At 35.9% G+C, this 7,252-nt stretch overlaps 1 pseudogene; it reads right to left on the bottom strand.

Moving 5' to 3' along the window:
- Window positions 1–474: 474 nt before the first annotated feature.
- LOC120599060 (uncharacterized) lies at window positions 475–592 on the bottom strand (annotated as a pseudogene).
- Between the last annotated feature and the right edge of the window lie 6,660 nt (window positions 593–7,252).

The following is a 7,252-nucleotide window of genomic DNA, read 5'->3' as shown; positions in this document are numbered from 1 at the left end:
ACTTAAAAACCAGTTGCTACCCTTTTCTCTCAAATAATCCACTGAAATGTTTAATCTTCAAATTGATTTCAATGTAGCATCATTAGAAAAAGGACTCTGACAATTACTCTAAATCGACAATATTTATTTTCACTAATTATTCAAACAAACTATGTCCCTTTAATTATGACCAACCCAATAATTATTTAAAGACTGGTTTGGTTCAGTTTTTCACAATTTGAACTCATACCGTTGGATTCTTGCTATTAAGGGTGTCGTTTTAGTCAGTCAATGATGCTTTATATAAAAGCAATGTTTTCGTTATGTTTAATTTTATGTGGTTATATACACAGACTGTGTGTATGTGTGTTTATGAGTACCTCTGTATGTATTTATATATGTATGTATGTATGTATGTATGTATGTATTTATTTTAGGCAAGGAGATTGCAAGGACTTTGTCAGCTTACGATCCCTTATTTATTTATTTTTTTACACACTACAGCACCTGGTCTTCCTAGGTGGTCTCCCATCCAAGTATAATCAGGCCCAACCCTGCCTAGCTTCTGAGATCAGATGAGATCAGGCTTATTCGGGGTAGCATGGCTGTAGACTACCTCTGTGTGTATATAAATGAGTTACACCTATATTGAGGATTTAAAATTCTAAATTCCTTGCCTGAATTATGCAATCATATCACAGATCAGTATTTTTAACAATCGACTTTCTAAGAATTAAAATAAGTGTCACTTAATTTATTTAATTTATCACATATATATTTACATATATAATTTTTAAAAGTTCAGTACTTAGAATTCTAATTTTCTTGAAATGATCACTTTCCATACATGCCATATTAGTTATATATCATTATACATAGGATATGATTTCTTTCTTCAGCAAATGTTAAGCACCAACTGTATACTATCTACTTTACTAGATGTTGAACAACCGGTGATAAGATAAAATAAGTTGTTTTATTCATGTAGTTTTCATTTGGATTTATGAAAAAAAGATAAATAAAAAGCAAATTTAAAAATTATATATATTTTAAATCAACGAGTATGAAGATTTTTTCAATTGACTGACACAGTTCAAACTCATGTTCTTCAAGGTCAATTCCTGGGTTGGGAATCCTTATATGCAGAGTGTTGACTGTAGTTATACATGAATTTTCGACTACATAGGAGGTTGGTGCCTCTAACCTCTGTGTTGTTTCATGAGTCAAACATATATAATTTTATTAGTGAAAAGTCTATAAAGAAAGTGATGTAGATATTTTTCTCTAGAAAAATAAACTTTTGATCTACCAAATACTTATAGAAGAGAGAAGCAAAAAAAAAAGATGTGTTTAATTTTCAATCTACTTCACTTGCCAGTCGATTTCTAGCTTAATTATTTTATGAGAGCTTGGCTGTCCAGTTTTTGCATTTAAACATAACTATTATATAGCTATCCAACTTAGTATTTTGTAATATTTTGTAATAGAATTGATAATCTTTACAATTATTTCTGAATAGCAAAGATAAGTAAACTGAATTGGAAGATATTTAGAAATGTAAAACAAAGGAGAGTTAGTTAACTACAAAGAAAATACTAGGTGGAAAATAAGGGACAGAAAACAATAATTTACTGGGTTCTGTGATATGGACTGGATTGTGTGCCCTCTAAAACCCTAAACTTCAATGTGATGGTGCCTAGAGATGAGGGCTTTTGGGAGATATTAGAGTTAGATAAGATCATGAAGATGGGGCACTTATAATGGGATGAGTGACTTTATAAAAAGAGGAAGAGACAGAGAGAACACACTCTCTCTGCCATGTGAAGACACTGCGAGAGGGTAGTCATCTGCAAGCTGGGAAGAGAGCTCTCAACAGGCACCAAATTGGCCAGTATCTTGATCATGGACTTACCAGCTGCCCAAACTATAAGAAATAAATGTCTGTTCTTTATATCTTCTAGTTTATGATCTTTTGTTATAGCAGCCCAAGCAGACTAATATATCCACTATGTGCCAATCACTGGGCTTGGTATAGTAAAGGGCATACAGCATGATAATATAGATGCTCTGCCTCATATTTTTCAGGCTGGTGGGAAAAAAATTAAACTAACCAATTTATTAAATAACATGACACAAACATGATAGGATTATTTATTGTGATTTTAATTTCTGTCTCATTTCTCATTCTCAAAAGATGGAAAGTAATTTTTCCCTCCCTATTTCAAGCTTTTATGTTTTGTTCCCCTTCACCAGCTTTTGTGTACCAAGGTCTCAAACTGTAAGATTACTGGCAGGTAAAAACCACTACCATCCAGGATTTTGTTTTCAAATCAAAAAGGAAGATATTGGATTACTACCCACCAACACCATGGAGTGTGAACACTAAAACCTTTGGCCTTGGGACCATGCAAGTGAGGGCAGAGTGAAGCCATTTACCAATAGTACATCAGGCTTGGATGGGGCACTGACTATCTCAAGGTCAAACATGAAGAGCTACAGTAGTAGAAATAGGTTCTTCCTCTATTTCTACTTGGTATCAGCCCTCTTTATTTATTTATTTTATTTAGGCATTTTATTTTATTTTATTATTAGTTTCAAGTATATAGTAGATTGGTTAGACATTTATATAGTTTATGAAATGATCCCCCTAATTACTCTTTTACCCATCTGGCTCTACATATAGCCATTACATTACTGCTGACTGCATTCCCTATGCCATTCTCCCATCCCCATGACCATCTCTGAACTGCTTATACGCTTATTCAACCTTCAGCTGGGGGAGTGAGACCAGTCCCCTAATAATGATTGATATTGAATTTCTCACTCTTAGATAAGAACTCAAAGTCAAATTTTGCATAATTTTAATAATAGTAATAATAATAATAATAATAATAATAATAATAAAACAAAGAAACTTTTCTTGCACTAATTAAGGTAAAGTAAATTCACACCTGGCCACATATATTGCATACAAACTTAGGAGTTTGGGGAATCCTAGGGGAAAGCTTCCATAAGGTGATGTTCCTCAATTCCAATATAGCTGCCCAGTAGAATTCTCTTGAGAGCATTTATACTCCTAATGCCCAGCCATACCCCTCACTAATTAAATAATAATCTTTGGGCATAGAACTCAAGCATCAGTTTTGTTTTGTTTTGTTTTTAAAGCTCTCCAGCCTCTGCACAGCAGATGAGAACTATTGATTTAGGAGAATTTACTGAGCCATGTGGCAGTTAATAATGAGGCCATGGAGCAGGCAGTGAAAGTGTGCATATTTGAGGCAGATACAAGCATGTGTGCAAAGGCATGAGACATAAAATTGAGGACGATGCATTTGAGGAGCTACAAATTCCATCCATGGACTGCATTCTACATTTCTAGGGAGGTACAGGCAGTACTGAGAGATGCACCTAGACAGGCCCAGTAGAATTTTGGTATATCTTTGTTGCTATGTTAAGAAGTTTGGCTTTTATCCATGAGTGTCCACTGAAAGGTTGTAATCTGGTTGCTGGAGAGTTATTGAATTGGATTTACATGTGAAAAGGAGCATTTTGGCAGCTGCTTGGAGAATGAACTGGAAAGAAAGGCAGATAAGACTGAAAGTGGGAGAATAGTTAGCATTCTAGAAAAAAAAAATGGTAATGAGGCCATGTACAGAAGAATGGATCAGAAAGAAGTGTTATAGATATTTAGGAGGTTAAATTCATGAGGTTTAGAAAGTGGCAGGCATGAAAACGCATCTTTAAATCATCTGCAGTGCAGAATATAATTTACTGATGGCCTCAGCTTCTATCCCACTAGTTCCAACACCTCATTCATGACAAAGGCATGCTTCCCATGGGCTTCTTTCTCTCAGTCAATGAATGGGCATGGCTGGGGGTACTAATGCAACCCATTACTGTAAGATGCAGGACTCTCGTGAGATACAAGACACCTATAATGAGAGAGTTTGGCTCCAGGACTCCTCCGTGGCCTGCTTGAAACTTTCTTGTCTTTCTACCCAATCTTCATTCCTTCCTCTTCTTCTCCCAGAGAAGAGATCTGCTTTGCACCTTAAAGGCTCTTCATGTTTATCCTTCACAGGTGTTTCTCTCCATAGTCTCTTACACATTCTATCCTATCTGCTTCTTGGAGGATTCAAATTAACATAGTACTAATTAAATATGGGGAAATGGGAAAAGTTTCAAGAGAATTTTCAGGTTGATGGCTGGGAAAAAAAGGAATAAATTCTGGTAAAAATTACAGGAATATGGTGAGAGGCTAGAAAAGATGAGGTCAATTTCATACATGTTGTCTTTTTAGGGTTTTTGGACATTCAGGTAGAGATTTCACATAGGGAACTGCATACTATTAATCAAGATTCAGAAGAGAGAAAAGTCAGAGACACAGGCATTGATTTGAGAGTCATCATACATCAGTGGTAGTTTGTGCTGTGGCCATGAGTAAGAACACACAAGATACTGGTTAGTGTGAGAAATGAGTCAAGTATAAAACTGAGAAAAATCATGGAGGACAATGAAGGAGTCTGAGAAATGGCAAGAAAGGTGAGAAAGAGCCATGCACACACATAAAATTCTCTGCGTAAAACAATGGAGGACAAAGTGTAAACAAAGGTTAGTCGAATACTCCTGAGAGCAAATATGTGAGGAAATGAAATGATTCTCTTGGCATCAGGTATGTTAAGTAAGGGTTGTTAATTACAGTGATTGTGGAAAATGCCCAAGTGCAAATGTTTAAGAAAGAATAGGAAATCAAGAAGCTAGACAAGATCATCTGAAAAGCTGTGGTGTGAAGAAATTAGTTGGGGGAGCTAAAGAGGCATTTGTGTTTCTTTTCTAGATAGGAGAGACTTGAATGGATTGAGAGGCAAGCAGTAAATCGCCAGGACTTAGAATGAGAGATATAAATAAATAATTGGGAATTTTCCTGGAGAGTTAGAAGGAAATTACATTAAAAAGACAAGTAGTAGAGTTAAGCTTGGTCAGATGATGCCATGGGCCCCTCTCATCTTTGCCTGGTAAAAGTGAATTTAGATCTCTAAGTATAGAGGTACAAAAAAAGGAAGGTGAGATTGTAGCCTACCGGTAGCTCCAATTTCCTCTATGAAGTATAATGCTTAGAGAGGGGGTGATACTGAAAAGGAAAATGATTAAAAAAATGAAATCAATGAAATAAGCAAATTCCAGAAGGTAAAAAGAAAAAAGAGTGACAAGGTGAGAGATGAAAGGACAGAGGAACATTCAGGACATTATTAATTCGATTATAAGTTGTGTTGAGAGTTGGGCCATGAATTGAGTCTCTGAATTCTGTTTTCTCACAGACATCTCTGGTGGATTTTTAAGGACAATATATGCAGATAATAAGGACCAAGAGAATGACTAAAATGGCACAGTTTATAATTAAATTAGGTTTCAGTCCTAAACCTTATATGGAACCCTTAGCATTACTGAGCAATGATGAATAAATGAGCCATATGGTTCATTTTTGACTCTGATTTAAGACCCAGACTAAAAACAAACAAAGGTCATTTACTTGACTCTTTCCCGCTAGGTCTGCATTCTCATCTCCTAGGAAAAGGTCACAAACTGAGAGGCCCGTGAGCCAAATCTGGTCTGTGTTTTAATCCACAATTTTATTATTTGAATTAATTTTCAACGTTTAAAAACATTATATTTTACATAATTAAAAAAAAGAAGGATGAAAAGAAATAAATTTAAATATAACTATTGGCTATGTTGAGTAGAAGCTAGGACAGCAAACTCATGCCAGTTGCCCAGGACTTTTCTGGTTTTTAGCACTGAGAATTCCACATCTTGATAACCCTCTCAATTACAAGAACCAGACTTGGTGGACACCCTAGGAGCAATCACTCTTTTTAAATTGGTGCAATGTGTTTTGGGGTTCACCAGAGTTGCTACCAGACCAGCAATAATTATTTGACTTGGGTAGGTCTCTAAGTTTTTTAGATTTGGTCATATCATAGTTTATAAACAAATAAATCAATTCTCCCACTCTCAGGCAGTTCCTTCCAATAAGAAGATGACTGACCTACTTACAGAATCTTGGATGGGGTTGGGGGAGGGCACAGAAAGAGAGGCAATAGATGCAGGTGAATGCTTATAGAAAAATGAATGTCCACAGGTTACAACACAAAATTTGTCAGCTTCTAACTCATATATTCATTATACACTAAGGCCCAAGTTCAGTAATGACTTACCTTGATTCCTTAACTTGTGGGTGGATATAGGTAAAGAGTAAGCTTTGGGTTCCCTATTATGGTTAGAATCTACCTCTATATAACTGGACTGGTTGAATTTGGGGGCAGTAAGAAAGAAAGGAATAAGAGATACAGATGCAGTTATTTGGGCCAAGTTTTCCTTTAAAACTCTGAGCCTAAAAAATCAGCTTATAAAGAGAGGACACACGTAATCAAGAGCTATCTTCAGGTGCTGGGCTGTCTGAAGTTCAGTGATGGTTGCTGTTAGAGAAGTCTGATTGCACAGCACTTCCAGACATGCCAAGACAGATGCCAGAGTTGGCTCATGAGCCAAAAGAGAACAAAATGAAAGAGTTCCAGAAACCCCCAGCCGCATGTAGTGCAAGAGATTTGTAGAAGCTACAAGATCTGTGTCTTGACTGATCAGTGACTCCCCCCACCCCATTCAGTTCCACTTTTTGAAATACAAATATTTTATAGTAATCTATTATACAGGAAACATAGTATACCCTGTATCATTTAGATGTAAAAATTGGGCTGTTTTTAAATGTATTAAATGTGATTCTTTCAATTGAATGGAGTTTCAATTGATAAAAAAAAAAAGTGTGATATTTTAAAGCTACCCTTAAGTGCAAGTGTGGGTGTTGCCTCTGAAAAATAAAATCTTATCAATTTTATAAATAATAATTTAGATTAAACAACAGTTACTTCAGGTAAAGTTAAATAAATCAAGGGAGTGGTAACGAAATAATAGTGTACAAATGCTGGTGTGGCTTGGTAATTGCTATGATATATCCGCCTGCTTTCCTGCTTTATGGACATGAAGAGGACAGACTTAGCTGTGTTTATTACCGACAGCTATTCCAGCTGTCAGAGAGGTTTCTTGGCCCTTCTAGAATACCTGCCACTTTTTGACAGAAATGCTGTGTCACTAGACACCTATTTTCTACTGAGATGTCAGTCTGTATGAGCTCCACCAAGGCTAAATGGGCTGTTTATTCTATCAAGGGAACAAATGAGTTATTCAGACACATAGAATAGTCAAACTCATTCTATAA

The sequence above is a fragment of the Pteropus medius genome, unplaced genomic scaffold (assembly GCF_902729225.1).
Source record: "Pteropus medius unplaced genomic scaffold, Ma_sr-lr_union100, whole genome shotgun sequence".
Classification (NCBI taxonomy): Eukaryota; Metazoa; Chordata; class Mammalia; order Chiroptera; family Pteropodidae; genus Pteropus; species Pteropus medius.
Note: the sequence above shows the minus strand (reverse complement) of the source record. Positions and strands in the feature narration are given on the sequence as shown.